Below are 17,163 nucleotides of genomic sequence, written 5' to 3'. Positions count from 1 at the left end.
TTCACCAGCTGGTCCAAAGTGTGCACGACTTACTACAAGGTTTTCAACAGCTTTTCAAGAAATCTCAGGATACACAGGAACGTTTATTTACGGAACTCTTGCAAAGCCGCTCGGTTCCGCCGCCCCCGCCGTTTCCTACTTTCAACGAGGATGCTGAAGACTGGGAAACATACGAGAAGTGGCTCCAGTAGCATTTTCAAATCCACCAGGTTGTTCAAGAGACTGCCCGTTCAAGAGGCTGCTCGTCGTTCCTACTTTTAGTCCTGGAACCAGTCAAAAGTGTACGTTCTCTTGACGAAACTCCAACCTCGACCTCTGGATTCTTTGACTTTCTCGCAGATTTTGAGGTTCTCGCGGATTACTACCGACGATGGTTCCACATGCTGGCTGCCCATGTCGAATTTTACCAGTGTCACAAGAAGGCTGGCCAATCCTATCGCCAGTGGGCAGCGGAACTGCAAGGTCTCTGCTGGAAATGTCACTTCAATACAAGAGTCTCCAAAAAATCCTACGCGGACGAGACGGTCCGCGACCACCTCATGCAGGCCGCCCCTGACGCGGCTTACCGGCGCCACGCCCTCAGACTCGACGATGCTACTCTGGACCAGATCATTGATCTGGCATTCAAGTAGGAAGTCTCTACAGCGGACGGTAAGCGTTTGGAATCCTGGGCGAAAGTGGCAGCCCTCCGCGATCACGACGCCTCGGAGACCGTCGCATCGCTGGCGGATGTCGAAGACGTTGCCGCCGTCTGTTCCGATGACCGGCGCCGACCGTCCTGTTCTGCACAGCGTCGACAAGGCAGCCGCCCTGTCCAGGAATTCGCGCCCTCGGACGTCTCCGCGGGTCCAGCGCAGACCGTTGGTGCATGGAGGCCCCCGCGCCCTCGCCAGCGCCACTAGCCCCTCCTGCTGCCGCCCTGCCTGGGATGCTTTAAGAACCATGCACGGGAAGACTGTCTGACAGGTAAGTGTATTGTGCGGTGTGTACCCGTACCGGACATGTTAGTTCGGTCTGCCGATCTCGGCAGCCCTCTCCTCGTCCGACCAGTGACCGTCGGGGGGCCTATATCCATGGATATCAACCAGGTGCAGTCTTTGGGATCTTCCAAGCTTATCTCGACGTTCAGGTCAATGGCCGGCGGCTGCAGGTGCAGGTGGAAACCGGAGCAGCAGTCTCACTGATCAACTATTCCTCTTATGCGAATACCGGGGCGACCCCCTGGCGCCCACACATCGGCGCCTCCTTACTTATAATAAGCAAGCGACGCCCTCTTGGGTCAGTTCATGGCTTATGTCACGTATAAATCAGTTCGCCAGGAAGTTACCTTCCTTGTGTTCAAAAATGCAGCCATGGCAGATCTCTTCAGGTTGGATGCCTTCCGGGCCTTTGGCTTCACCATCGACGACAATGTTCATCTGATGTCTTCCCAGGTTCCGTTCCTGGCAGTCGATACCTTGTGCACGGAATTCCAGGACCTCTTATTTCGGGGCATCGGCTGTGCTCTAGATTTTCATGCGTCGCTCCAGCTAAAATTGTCTTCCCCCCTGAAGTACTTCCGAGCCCGGCAGGTTCCCCAAGCCCTAAAGCAGCCTCTTCAACAAGAAATAGACCATCTCACCATGAAGGGAGTCGTCACTCCGATCCGTTACAGTTCGTGGGCGACACCCTTGGTCGTCCTCAAGAGACCAATGTGCGTCTTCTAGTTTGTGGCGACTTCAAGGCTACGCTTAACCCTCAGCTACAGGTTGAAGACTGTCCCCTCCCGCGTCCCGAGGACCTTTCCTCCAAGCTCACAGGGGGACAATTTTTTTCGAAGGCCTACCACCAAATACCTTTATATAAGCCTTCTACTCACTTGGCCGTCGTCAACACACCGTTTAGGCTGTTTTGGTTGAACCGCCTCATGTATGGCATCACTAGTGCATTGGCCATCTTTCAGCGTTACTTGGAACAGCTCTTGCGGGATGTGCCAGGCTGTATAAAGTACCTCAACGACATTGTCGTCACTGGCCGCACCACGGATGAACATCTCAGTCATCTGCGACAATTGTTCCTGCACCTGTGTCTGCGGGCCTACAATGTAACCTTGCTAAATGCTCCTTTTTTTCAACCTGCTATCTCCTACCTGGGTCACGTCATTTCCCGTGATGGCATATCCCTACCTCCTCCCACATCGCCACTATAACGGCCCTTCCTCGTCCGTGTGATGTCCACCAGTTGCGGTCTTTCCTGGATAAAATTGCTTACTATCAAAAGTTCATCCCCTCTTCCGCCCACATCGCGGCGTCCCTCCATCACCTACGCTGGAAGAACGTACCTTTTCATTCGTCCTCAGCTTGTGAATCGGCTTTCCAAAGCTTAAAGCGGAGTTTGCCCTCTGTGGCGTGTCTCATGGCATATAACCCCTCTCTTTCTCTCCTCTTGGCTACGGATGCCTCCAACTATAGAGCTGGTACTGTCCTTTCGCACTCTCTACCAGATGGATCGGAATGCCCAGTGGCATACATATTTAAATTCCTTACAGATTCCCAATGCAAATATTCCCAAATTGAGAAGGAGTCCCTAGCCATTGTGTTTGCCTGTGCCAAATACCTCCCATACCTTTACAGTATGTCTGTTTGCTTAATCACTGACCATAAGCCCCTCGTGGCATTAATTTCCCTGTCACTCCAATTACCCACAAAGACTTTCCACGGTCTGCAGTGATGGGCCCTTTTCTTCTCACGTTTTAGGTACCCCATCCATTTCCGGCCCACCTCCCAGCATGCCAACACCAATGCCTTGTCTTGGATCCCCTCAAGCCAGGATTCAGCGTTCGATTCGTGGGACCTCCTAATTTTTCAGGTCGACGACGACATACAGGATGCGTTAGCTGCATTCCCAGTCACAGCTGTGAGGGTGGCCACAGCGACAACCGCAGATCCGCTCCTTCAACTGTTGCGCCGCTATTTTCTCCGTCGCTGGCCAATGCTGCCTCCGCCTCGCGCCCAGGCTGACCTCCGATTCTTTTTCTCCATCCGCCATCAAGCGGTGGCCGTCAACAGGGTGCTCCTCTGTGCGGAAAATGACACCAATCCACAAGTCATCGTACCAACTTCCCTGCGGTCCCGAATTCTCCATGTCTTACACCAAGGTCACTGGAGTATTGCCCGAACGAAAAGCCTCACACGTCGGCATGTCTTCTGGGTAGGCATGGCAGTGGACATGGAGCGCATGGTCTGGGGTTGTCAGCAGTGTACCCAGGCCCTTCCTACACTGCTCTGGTCCTTTGAAATCCTGGCCGGCCACTTCCCTTCCATGGGAACACATCCATATGGATTTTGCGGGACCCTTCCTCGGCACTTACTGGTTACTCGTCATGGATGCCTACTCTCACTTCCGTTTCATCATCCAATGCTCCTCTATCACCACACAGAATACCATTATGGCCCTGTCAAAAATATTTTCCATTGAAGGCCTTCCAATCACCTTGGTATCAGACAACAGCCCGTAATTTCGCAGTCAAGAGTTCGCCAAATTCTGCCACTATAATGGCATCCACCATGTCTTTACCCCTCCTTTCCATCCCCAATCCAGTGGAGAGGAGGAGCGCCTTGTTTGCACTTTTAAAACTCAGATGAAGAAGTACATGGAGGACTGTTCTCCAGAAGAAGCTCTTACATTATTTCTCAGTACATACAGGGCCAGACTGGTGGGCAACAAGAGTCCAGCCTCAGACCCTACTCCACCTCCTCCTGCCACAAGTTGGACCTTGCACCCTGCCAGGTGCTTCCCGATATTCACCCAGCTCGAAGGTGTGGTCTCGCAGTTTTGGGCCCTGACCCAGCTGGCTTCCGGGAGTCGTTATCTGGCCCCATAGTCGCCAACTGTTGGATATATGCCTGGAGGACAGGGTGGTTTCGCGTCACCACAACTAACTGCGTCCTCGTTTCCTCGAGCAGTCACAGCCTCAAACGCTGGCTCCTCTCTCTCCCATCGCCGGTCCCTTCCTTGGGGCCTATGTTGATGCCCTCTCCTCAGTTGGTGGATGATTTTGCCGGAGATAGCCAGCAGACGCCGGTTGCTAGGCCTGCGCCGCTGCATACTCTGGACCTGGGTCAGCTCTGGGACCTTCCCCTGAACCCACTTCCCGGCCCCTCTTCGACGCCGACTCGGTTGGATGACGCGGACGTCCCTATGCGGCTTGCCCAGCCCGACGTCGCCTCACAACCGCCACTGCTGCGGCGTTCCAGTCGCCTCGCGCGGAAGGCGGCGCCCTACTCTCCGCCGGCTGGGCTCCACCGCCTCCTTTAGGAGGACTTAGCTGCAGATCCACCTGCAGTACCGGGCTATATTGGTACTCTCGCCCCCCGTGGCCGAGCCAAGGTAGCCCCTGAGGGCCGGCAACCCGTATTACACCAAAGACGACGAGGTTGTCTGTGTCCAAGGCATACCAAAAGCACTATGGTTAACACTGGCTACTTACATATAAGATAATGGAAGAAGACATTCCGAGCACTACTTCCTGTAGGGGGAGCTCGAGCCACGGCCTGCAGGAAGTATCACTACGCCAAAACGTGATAGGCTGGAGACAGCTATTTAGGGCCTAGAGCCAGCCCCAAATTTCAGTTCTTTCCAGATGCCGTCCTCGTGTACCTCAACCGCTGAAGTTTACATCTTCGTCTCTGAATTGGACTTTAACTTGTGTGTGTGTGTGTGTGTGTGTGTGTGTGTGTTGTTGTTGTTGTTGTTGTTGTGGTCTTCAGTCCTGAGACTAGTTTGATGCAGCTCTCCACGATATCCTGTGGAAGCTTCTTCATCTCCCAGTACGTACTATAGCCTGCAACCTTATGAATCTGCTTAGTGTATTCATCTCTTGGTCTCCCTCTACGATTTTTACCCTCCACACTGCCCTCCAATACTAAATTGGTGATCCCTCGATGTCTCAGAACATGTCCTACCAACCGATCCCTTCTTCTAGTCAAGTTGTGCCACAAACTGCTCTTCTCCCCGATCCTATTCAATACTTCCTCATTAGTTACGTGATCTACCCATCTAATCTTCAGCATTCTTCTGTAGCACCACATTTCGAAAGCTTCTATTCTTGTCCAAACTAGTTATCGTCCATGTTTCACTTCCATACACGGCTACACTCCATACAAACACTTTCAGAAACGACTTCCTGACCCTTAAATCTATACTTAATGATAACAAATTTCTCTTCTTCAGAAACGCTTTCCTTGCCATTGCCGGTCTACATTTGATATCCTCTCTACTTCGACCATCATCAGTTATTTTTCTCCCCAAATAGCAAAACTCCTTTACTACTTTAAGTGTCTCATTTCCTAATCTAATTCCCTCAGTATCACCCAACTCGACTACATTCCATTATCCTCGTTTTGCTTTTGTTGATGTTCATCTTATATCCTCCTTTCAATACACTGTCCATTCCGTTCAACTGCTCTTCCAAGTCCTTTGCTGTTTCTGATAGAATCACAATGTCATCGGCGAACCTCAAAGTTTTTATTTCTTCTCCATGTATGTTACTACGAACCTTTGTGGAAAATTGGAAGTGAACTTTTGTTTGCCTCACTTAGGAGACTTTTACTGGCATCCTTAGTTTTACCTTTCGTTTGTTGTTCAGTCATGAACCTTGTGAACTTACATTAATAAAAGTTGTGTTTGTGAAAATTTGCGAATTGTCAGTCACAAGAGAGCACATGTGCGATATGATCGGACGACAACTACAGAGTCAACCACAACAGCATTAACTGTCCATTTAGTGACCAAGTATAACAGGCATAGAATTTCATGCTACAAAGTGAAATCCGGCACATGTCCAACACAATGCAAGCACGTTTGCTCGCTTGCATTCAACACTCTGGCAGATACTCCGGTTATTAATCTACCACCATTTCAGATTTGCAATGGCTTATTTCGCGCTTACATTAATCTGCAATGTTAATCACTTAAATATGTTACCTAGACGATTGTATTACAGAAATTTCATTACACTACGTTAATTACTTTTTGGTGTGGCGATTTTATAATCCGTCACTGTGTTATGGTTTTCCTACAACTATTTATTACACAATTCAAACATTTTATATATAGAAATTGGTAATATAAGTAGACATTTTTCTTTTAAAATCGCATTTCCTTAATTTAGAACTAATGTGAAGCAAATTACTTCACGAAACATTTGTCAGAATGTGATTCTACATTGCACTTTACACAATGGAATTTAATACGATTATCACAAGGTACACAACGACGTTGGGTACTGTGTTTTTCTACAAGATGGAATTCTATCATAACGGACTTCCTGGGGTACTAGCTTCAGTCTTCTCGGCTTACAGCATTTGGTGTTTCTATCTTCGGAGCTGTCAATAATGCCAGTGGTATTTTTCGGATGAAATATAAGTGCGAAATGTTTGGTGAACAGTTACTGTACAATAACATATGCTGACCATTATATCATTTAGGCGGAATCTAAAGCTGAGTGACACTACAAATTTGAATTATGTGGAGGCTTCGGTGCTGATGGAAGAGACCTACTCCTCCGTTAACAAGCTTGTAGTAACGGAAGATAGCTGGGTGTTTATTGCTGATACAGTTTCTACCTTTTCCACTCAAGCACTAGCTCTGTGTGTGGCTTAGACTTACAGCACTATCTCGTATGTTTGTACAAGTCGTCAACTGGCTGCTAACAATCCATCTCAGAAGAATAATATTTTTATCTGAAATTGGTGTAGCATGAATGGAACCCTTCTGAGTTTTAATGAGGTTACTAGCGGATCTTTTTATTGTGCAATCCTGCCATACTGTACCTTTAATAGTTACATTATCCTACAGCATGGAACGCAACATTGGTACAAGGTATTTAAGTAGATGACAACATAAATGCAGCTTCCTGGTGAGACAAAATTTATGCAGAACTTTTCAGTCACTAAAGTGCCTAACGCTTTGCTTAGAGACGTGTCACCGTTTTCTGTATGGGGTTCAGAACTTTACTAGATAGCCATTAGGTTCCACAAGACACTTAAATTAAAAAGCGAATCTGATAGGTTTGCCTCTAGTAAACTGATTCATCGAATGCCGCACAAAGTATGGTTCCATGGCCTTGTCAAAAGAGAAAATGGAACGCATAGGTTCAGATAATTCTTTGAACTTCTTGTTTAAATCATCAATCGGTGACCCTACTTTATGCATTTTATCAGATGAATCAGTTTCTGAATTATCATTGAGCTGTAGAAACCGATGTATAGCTTGAAATCTATTCCTTGACATCGCAGTAGAGACAAGATAGCTATTAGCATCATCTTTAGTTTCTCAACAGAGTATTCGAAATGGTAATCTCACGTATCCATACCACAGTAGAATCCCAAAGTAAATGTATAATTCGTCTACTGACAGATCGAAATTTGTGTAGCCTTTCTTTGTAGGATGCTTGACACTTTCCATACAAATCCTTGCATTATCATAAAAGAAACAGCTCTGAATATACTGAGAAGTGTGGCATTCTTTTCCTGTAATTATTGGATAAGCCCTGATATTAGTTCTATATTTAAATTCATATGTGCAACTGAATCAGCTTCCTGCACATGATTTTCCTGACTGGTGAATTCAGCTGTATATGTTTTATATTTATCTTTCAAGTTTCTACGACTAATTCACCTGTATTTGTTTCACGTTTACCTTTCAAATTTCTGCAACTAATCCATCTTCATATGTTTTACATTTGCCATTCGAATTTCTACGACTAAGTGATATCTGCTTTGAAGAACCTTATATTGCGCCATCTACATTATTTGTTCTTTCGTTCGTATTTTCGACACTTTCATCACAAATGTTTGGGATATTTTGACAGAGGTGGCATATTTCATTGTTCGTTTTGGGCTATCACTCATGTACCTAATTTCGTGAAGTATCTCACTCCACCTTCGTCACTGTGACCATCGTGTTCGCACGAACTACTCTAGTGCGCCTCCCCTCAGACCACAATTTTCAGCTTATACCACACACTACCGATGAAACGCCCCTGTTCTAGAATAAATACACAAATCCAATGGAGTCTGCAAGAGGGAGAGGAGGTAGGAAGAGAGGGCAGTTACCCCTCCCTTAATCTGGGATACAGACTTCTCATGCATTTCAGAATTGCAGCTAAGTTTATTTGCATATACAAGGTGTTACACAATTCATGCTACACACTTCTATGGGGGTAGAGGGAACTTTGTAGAACTGCTGAAGTCAAATTTTGCTTAAGTACTGAAGTAGATGTTTTCAGATAAATTTAACGATTTTAATATTCTTACTCTCTTTGTGATAATAAGTAAACTGAAAGTGAGTAAATAAGTTTTGCTAAAAAGACGAACTGGTCAAGCATAAATACTGAGGTTATGGAAATTTAAGTCTTGTTTAAAGTAAAGATAAAGTTCTTTCAGTTGTAAATGTAATTCAGTAAAATACAAAGAATTATAAAAAGAAAATTGCTTATGTGGATCAGTAACACTGAAGTACAGTTGCAAGAAATTCCTGAATGACATTATAGAGTGACCGCACCCTATCTTTGGCTTTTGACTGATCATTTGTTAAGAGGAAGGTATAAATTAAGTGTCTTAATAAATTTAAATGTTTGATTATGCTATTAGAATATTCAAGTATTTAATTTTTTGATTATACCAAATGCTAACATAGAAATTCACCTTGGCCAAATTCTTTTAGCACAAAGATTAAAAATTCTTGGCCTTTCTATATAAAAGCTATACATGTATGTGGGCCTAGGAGCTAAAAGATTCCTGTGTCAGTCTAAGAACGATTTCCTGGAAAGTTATATTTATTTGTGAAGTTATGTCAGGGAACAGCGGAAAAATAGGAAAAATGTACTACTTCTACTTTTCTGAAACTTAACCATTTCTTTGCCTAGATAGGTTGTCGACAGTAAATCCATTAGACAAACAACTCAGTGAACTTGGTACAGAAAGGTCAAAGATTCAGCATTATTCCAAATTACTGTGGTTCTTTCTCACAACTAGAAAACTCTTAGGAAAAGAAAGTAATAGTCTGATTTCTTTATCCATTAGTCACACATCACGGTCAAATCCTGTAAGAGGGGTAACATTGCAGGACAGTTGCGGAAGGTAGGCAAGTCTATGACGTGTTTACTGTATGCACAGTTGCCCATATAATAGTGTTATACGTGGCTTCTGCCATGACAGGCCGGACTGTTCTCTTGGGGTATTGTGTTATAAGGTGACTAATGTTTTGTTCGGTGTAGGAACCACACGAACAGAGAAGGAGAGACTATGGCGTCTACGGTCTCACATAAAAGCCGTTTTCCCACTGCTAAATTAGTGAATGGAACAGTACCGAAAATCGCTAGTACTGGTACGAAGAACTTTCCCCTGTGCGCTGTCTGGAGGCTTGTGAAGTGTATGTGTAGATGGCTCCATTTTCCTGTGGAACAGCGATCAAGTACTTCGTGTTTGATGGTCAGGGTCATTGGGAGATAGCGTGTCCTTGACTTCCACAAATTGTTGCGCGAGCATCACAGCTGCTCAGGACAGATAACCAGCCCCCAATATGACTCATTATCCCAGTATCCGTCACCAAGCTCACTATCCCGGCATCCCTCCACAAAGCAGAGACGAGAGTCTAGATAGTTGCAGAATGTGTTCAACTTACATAATTTTACACTTCTGCAAATTCAAAGCAAGATGACGAATTTTACACAACTTTAAAATATTATCTGGATCTGGTTGGATATTTGTGCGAATTTTTTCAGGCAGTACTTCATTACAGATAACTGCTTCATCCGCGAAAAGTCTAAAGTTGTTATTGAAATTTCCTGCCAGGTTACTAATATACAACACGAACAATAAAGCTCTCGGCACACTTGTCCTGCATCTACATTTATATGGATACTCCGCAAACCACACTTAAGTGCCTGGCGGACGGTTCATCGAACCATCTTCACAATAATTCTCTATTATCCCACTCTCTAACAGCGCGCGATAAGAAACGAACACCCCTATCTTTCCGTGAGAGCTCTGATATGTATTATTTTATTATGATGATCGTTTCTCCCTATGTAGGTCGGCATCAGCAAAATATTTTCGCAATCGGAAGAGAAAGTTGGTACCTGTGTAAGTAGGCTGTTTAGGTTTTTATATTGGTAACGCCACGTAGCGCTCTGTATGAAAATCACTGGCTGTGCTGTGTGCAGTCAGTGGCTAGTTTGCATTGTTGTCTGCCATTGTAGTGTTGGGCAGCTGGATGTTAACAGCGCGTAGCGTGGCGCAGTTGGAAGTGAGCCGCCAGCAGTGGTGGATGTGGGGAGAGAAATGGCGGAGTTTTGAAATTTGTAAGACTGGATGTCATGAACTGCTATGTATATTATGATTTTTCAACACTATTAAGGTAAATACATTGTTTGTTCTCTATTAAAGTCTTTCATTTGCTAACTATGCCTATCAGTAGTTAGTGCCTTTAGTAGTTTGAATCTTTTATTTAGCTGGCAGTAGTGGCGCTCGCTGTATTGCAGTAGTTCGAGTAACGAAGATTTTTGGTGAGGTAAGTGATTTGTGAAAGGTATAGGTTAATGTTAGTCAGGGCCATTCTTTTGTAGGGATTTTTGAAAGTCAGATTGCGTTGCGCTAAAAATATTGTGTGTCAGTTTAAACACAGTCATGTATAATTTTTCTAAAGGGACGTTTCAACATTTGTTTCCACCACAAAAATTCTATCCAAGCATGCTTTCTGTATTTATATGTTCACACATTTCTTACCTCATTATTTATTTTCCACTATCGTACCTCATCATTTATTTCCAAGAAAATCCTACCTAAACCTGTTGTCCCTAAACCCTACTTTTTTGGTTCATATCCCCTTTCAAAATACTTTTTTGGCCAAACCATTCTCTTATAGCTTCTCAATGCATTTCTTCCAATTCATCACAACTTGTTCTCTTATATAGCCTACCCCATCTTAAGCTAACTTAAATCTACTGAGCTCAGATGCTAAACTAAGGGACGAGGCAATGCAGCAGCAGAAAACAATTAATACAAACAGCAATGACAGAAAAATGCAAATAGGCAAAGCAAGCAGCAATATTACAACTAATATAAGGCAATGAACAGCAAACAAGAAAAATAAATCAGTAGTAAAACTGGCTTAACAGAGTAATGTAAAGTGAAATTTAGTAGCACTATGCCGGGCAAACAGCAGCAGCAAATGTAATAACTTATATCTAAACATGACAAAGCTCAAGCAAAAAAAAAATATTACACTAAAGATGGCCATGTCTAATACCTATGTCACATCTTAATACTAGAGTGATGCATCACAATTTATTCTACAAAAGAAATTATCAAGTACTTGAAAAGAAAATTCTGTATGCAATTCCTGTGAAGGGAAATGTCTTTTTGTGCTCCTTCGTTTTTTTTTAAGTACATCATAAAGTTATTCTTTACTGGGTCTGTAGACAGAAAATAGTGATATTAGTACATCTATTAAATTTTATAATAACCAATGCTGCAGTGCAGCTAGAAACCAGATATTAAAGAAAATGAGCAAATATGTTCAAAGGAAGGCATGAAACATCATTCATTAGCGATATGGCATTTCATAAGGTAGTAAAAAAATCTCTCAACTAGAAAGACAGTAGTCATAATCAGGTGTATAGACATAAAAATATTTCTCGTCATTTCATTAGGCATTTCTGTAAATATCATAAATTAAGAGCTCCACAGTGTTATCATATGTTTTCAAGATTGAGCGTGTCGTATTTGCGATGCTTTCTACAAAGGAATGTCAATAGTGTGGATAATGGCCCCCTTTTTTTTTCTCCACCCGTGCCTCTAAAAGGCACACACTAATGGCTTTTTTCCAGGCGACTGTCGCGCAGCTGGGTGCCCACGACTCATTACGTGAAGGTGGTCACTTAACTTTCTTACTGAAATATTTACGACACCAGTTTGAATTACAGTGACAGTCTCATATAAAAATTTCACAGGTCAAGAATTTGCGTTGCAAATGTGTAGAAACAAAATCCTGTAAATATAACAGTCTCCAAAAAATTTTCGCCGGCATTCTCACACATTCACACATTTACACACATTTCATAACCCTTGAAGTACGATTCTTGGTTTACAACATCCTTTTCCACAAATCAGAATCCCTAACCACTACTCATTATTCATATACGTATTCGTCAACACTTCTTCAATAGGCCGGCCGCGGTGGTCTAGCGGTTCTAGGCGCTCAGTCAGGAACCGCGCGACTGCTACGGTCGCAGGTTCGAATCCTCCCTCGGGCATGGATGTGTGTGATGTCCTTAGGTTAGTTAGGTTTAAGTTGTTCTAAGTTCTAGGGGACGTATGACCACAGATGTTGAGTCCCATAGTGCTCAGAGCCATTTGAACCATTTTGAACTTATTCAATATTTCATCAAAATAAATACATAGCATAATCAGATTCCTCATATAGCATCATCTTATTGATCATAAACATACCTCAACAGCATAATACACATCGTTGTCGTAAAAATAACATCATAACACCTCAGTCAAATCTCAAAAACTTCGTAGCTTTCTGCGATAATGTCAAAACCTAAAAAAAATTCTCTGCTCATTTCAATAGTGTCATCTACCTCTAACGTACTTTAAAATCGTGCTCCCTTACCAAATACATCATTCAAAGCTCTCATAGTATCACAATGGTTCCGAAAAAATATGAACAGTTCACAAAGTACAGACAAAATACAATTTCGTAAATGTGAAGTTACCCAACTGTGTAATTGCGTAAACATGTGTCACTGATGTAGTAAAAAAAAATGTTTATCTCTCAGTTAAATGATCAGATAGCTGTGTAATTTGTGTGTTAGAGAAATATGGTACCGATGTGTAAAGTTGTATAAGCAAATACCATATTAGCTAGGGTTCCATGTGTTTGCCAAACACATGGTACACAAAGTATGCGTGTACCCCCCTGAGGATTAATGTAATTATACCCTCAGGTGTTACAGATTACAGCAATGGAATGAAATGTATCATGGAAAACCTTTGTATCATTGTACTTCAAATATCTTTAAAAATAAATTATTTACGTGCAAAATTAATCACTCAAATACGTGTCCTGTAGCGCTAAATATGCGTCTTGCTGTAAGATAATCTCTGTGGAAGTGTCGCAGGTATTGTCCTCCGAAAGCTAAGTTTTGCAGAAGCCAATGTACTTACCTCATGATAAACAAAAGTGAAATGCTTTGCTTATAGATATCTTAGTTATTACGCTTATTGCCGTGATGAAGAAAGTACTGTGCTGTAACGTATTGTTGTGCTATGGAAAAGGCAGTCTCATTGTAGCTATACCACAAAAGTTACTAATAAAACATGTTTTACTTTCCAGAATAATACAGAAAAACTGTGCAGATATAAAACAGAAACACTGCAAAAGCAACATTGTAAATTGTCACTCATTAGTAGCGTCGTGATAAAATCGTGTAGCTGTCACATAAACTAACCACTGTCTCATCTGGTATCTCACAGAAAGTACTTTAAATCCAGAATGTATTTTCAAGTAAACCAAAATGTTGCATTAATATCTCATTAGCAGTACCAGTATATGTTCTAAGTATGTAAGCCTTATAGTCGTCACGTAATCGTGCAACTAACAAGCAAGAATGTACAAATAACAACATTGTGTCGTCTGTTCACTATGACAATGCATTCGTAATTTCTGTTTAAATCAGTTCTCTTGGTTCTTGATTGGATATTTAACTTCAAACATTGTTGTATGGTAACAGTTTCTAAGTCTGACAATGCAAACTAGAAATGTGAAGTGAAAGGTTTTATGGCAAAGACAAAGTTAAAAAGCAGATTATCTGTCAATAAACGGTTTTACATGTGAAATGTGGTGTAAACCTTTACTCTTCCTAGCACACAGTGTTTTCAACTTCGACGCAATTATCATGTGGTATACGTCGGTAAAGAATACTGGAATTTTTCTCAATGTTAGCGTCTATGTAATTTTTCCCTGAGCCAGCCGGCGCACGTGGCTGCCTGCGGTGCGAGTCATTGTCTGTCTCTTTGTTGGCGTGCGTCGTTATTAGGATCAGGAGACCTAACTTTGGCAAATTCACCTTGTCGAGAAGGCCCTGCCCTGTTTGAAGCTCGCTAGTTCTGATGGAATTCAGGTCTGTCGTTTTGTCGGTAGTTTACATATTTTCTTGTTTGTCGGTCATGTGGTGGAGAATTTCTCCCGGATTCGTAACTGTGTGGTGGACCGTTGCGTGTGAAGTTATTCTGTCTCCCTTGATATTAATTATTTTCGTTCCCATATTGTCTGTTTCTATGGTTATCTCTGTCATATTCATTACTATTGAAATGCGATCTTTCTCTGTAATTATTATTCTACCAGTGGTTTTCATATGGGTGGTGTCTGTTTTGTTCACGATTTGCGTTCTAAGAATAGCCTTGTCGTGTCCAGTTATTATTTCTTTCGGCGCGGAATTGTGACGGATGTGACCTGTAATTGTTGTGTTCCTGTTTTCGCGTTCCGCGATTGTCAGTGTCAATTTCTAATTCTTGTAAGAGTCCCTGAAAAACTTCAGTGTCGTCTTTGCAACGTCCTGCCAAAATAATATGTCGTAAATGTTCAGGTAGTTTGATTAAGCAAATGCGGATGAGTTCTGAGGGCTGTATGGGTTTGACAGGTACTGATTCTTGTGCAACATGTCTTCAAAATATTTCACAAGACTGGAAAATTCAGATTGTTCGAAATGTTTCATCATTATGATGCTATGTTTTACTCGGTCTTGTGTAGCTTGAGACCAATATGCTGAGAGGAAGGCATGGTAAAATTCTCCTTCACTGTGACAATCGTGAATGACCGATCGCATTCTTACAGCTGGTTCATTCTCTAAATAGCCCCACATAAATTCTAATCTGTGCTCTAATGACCAGTTGGGAGGAAAACAATGAGAGAATTGATGGAGCCACGCTTGTGGATGAATGTCGTTGCCAGAATTCTTAAATGTTTTAAATTTACGTGTAGTAATGAACAGCTTATAGTCAAAGTCATCATGTCGGCGAATCGCATATCGGTCATTGTTACGTCGTTTCGGCGGTTCCATTTCAAAATTCGGTGCACCTTGCCAATTTCTTTCATAATTTCCGAAATGCGCTGTGTTATTATTTTGTGGTTGTTCCGTATTTCTATGTCCCTCTTCCCGTACTGGAGCGCGAGTGTCCTCTGAAATATGTAATTCTTGTATTACTTGTGCCAACTGATCTTGTACTTCCCGGATTTCTCTTTTGTACTGTGGATTGATTTGATTTTGATTTTGTTTGAATTTTCTAATTTGTTCATAATCTTCAGTGTTTGTGAAGGCTACAGGTCTTGTGTCATTCAGATCAACATCTACCTTTGTAGATAAGTTAGTGAACTGATCTGAAAGTTCAGCTACTTTATCCGATAGTGAAATTATTTCCTCTGTGTGTTTTTCTGAACCTAGTTTCAGAGTGTCCATTTGTGTTGAAATCGTATCTACTGTGTCCTTTAAGTTTTCCTGAGTTTTTGCAAGTTGCGTAACCGAATCGGTAGAGGCAACTGAGTCAATTTTAGCTTGCAAGGTGTCGTGATTTTCATGAACAATAGTTTACAGTTCTTTTATGGCTGCTTCGTGATTCTGTAATGCATTTTCATGACGCGAAAAAATAGGTTGGAAATGCTCACAAATTTGTGTTTTTACGTCATTACAGACTTTTTGACATTTCGATTCAATGTTATGTAACTCAGTAGTTAAATCTTCACGTGTTTGTTCAAGTGTGGTGCCTAACTTCCGAAGATTTTGTTCCATTGTGTCTAACTGTTGCTGTGTTTGTCTCTGGTGTTGTTCCATTGTGTCTAACTTTTGAAGATTTTGTTCCATTGTGTCTAACTTTTGAAGCTTTTGCTGTGTTTGTCCCATTTGTTGCATTAATTGTAATAACAATGCACTGGTGTCTGAAACATGTTCCTCAGTCCTTTTCGGCAGTGAATTTGCACCGGCAACATTCACATTTTGAGAAGCAGAAAATGTGTCTTGACTTATTTGTGAAAACGGTGAGGACCCAAAACCTGAATCTACAGTATTTTCGAGATTGTGTCCTGTCATTTCGGATTCCTGAGGCGAGCTATTGCCGACCGATCGATCGATAATGCTTCCCTGTTCACTAATTGTTTCACAGTCTACGCCATTATTTGCCGCCCGTTCCATTTCCCTATGCACAATTACCAAATTACTAGTTTGAACATTAGTTAATTCATTACACGGTGGCCCTAACACACTGCTTTCGTCTTCACTGTCATTTCTTAGTTTACTTTGGAGCCTAGTATTACGTTTTTCACACGCCATTATTGTCACAATATTTCACACGACAACACAGAAAAGCACAATTTGAAGAGCAAAATAAGAAAACACATTAACATAGCACTGAAAATAATATCTAGTTAATTGCAAGCGCAGCTGCGAGATACTTGGTGCAAATCTACATGCATGCCACAACAAAAATGAAAGACTGCAACTACAAAGGAGATTCTCTCTGCAATTACGCGCTAGCAATAAACAATAGCTACACTAATTACACAAACTACAAGAAAAAAATCAGAAGATTCCAGTGAGGTATCCTCGGCTAAGGGTCGACATATGAAACGTCCCCTTAGAAAAATTAAACATGACTGACACACAATATTTTTAGCGCAACGCAATCTGACTTTCAAAAATCCCTACAAAAGAATGGCCCTGACTAACATTAACCTATACCTTTCACAAATCACTTACCTCACTAAAAATCTTCGTTACTCGAACTACTGCAATACAGCGAGCGCCACTACTGCCAGCTAAATAAAAGATTCAAACTACTAAAGGCACTAACTACTGATAGGCATAGTTAGCAAATGAAAGATTTTAATAGAGAAAAAACAATGTATTTACCTTAATAGTGTTGAAAAATCATAATATACATAGCAGTTCATGACATCCAGTCTTACAAATTTCAAAACTCCGCCATTTCTCTCCCCACATCCACCACTGCTGGCGGCTCACTTCCAACTGTTAACATCCAGCTGCCCAACACTACAATGGCAGACAACAATGCAAACTAGCCACAGACTGCACACAGCACAACCAGTGATTTTCAGACA

Source organism: Schistocerca nitens, chromosome 6 (assembly GCF_023898315.1).
Source record: "Schistocerca nitens isolate TAMUIC-IGC-003100 chromosome 6, iqSchNite1.1, whole genome shotgun sequence".
Lineage (NCBI taxonomy): Eukaryota > Metazoa > Arthropoda > Insecta > Orthoptera > Acrididae > Schistocerca > Schistocerca nitens.
Note: the sequence above shows the minus strand (reverse complement) of the source record.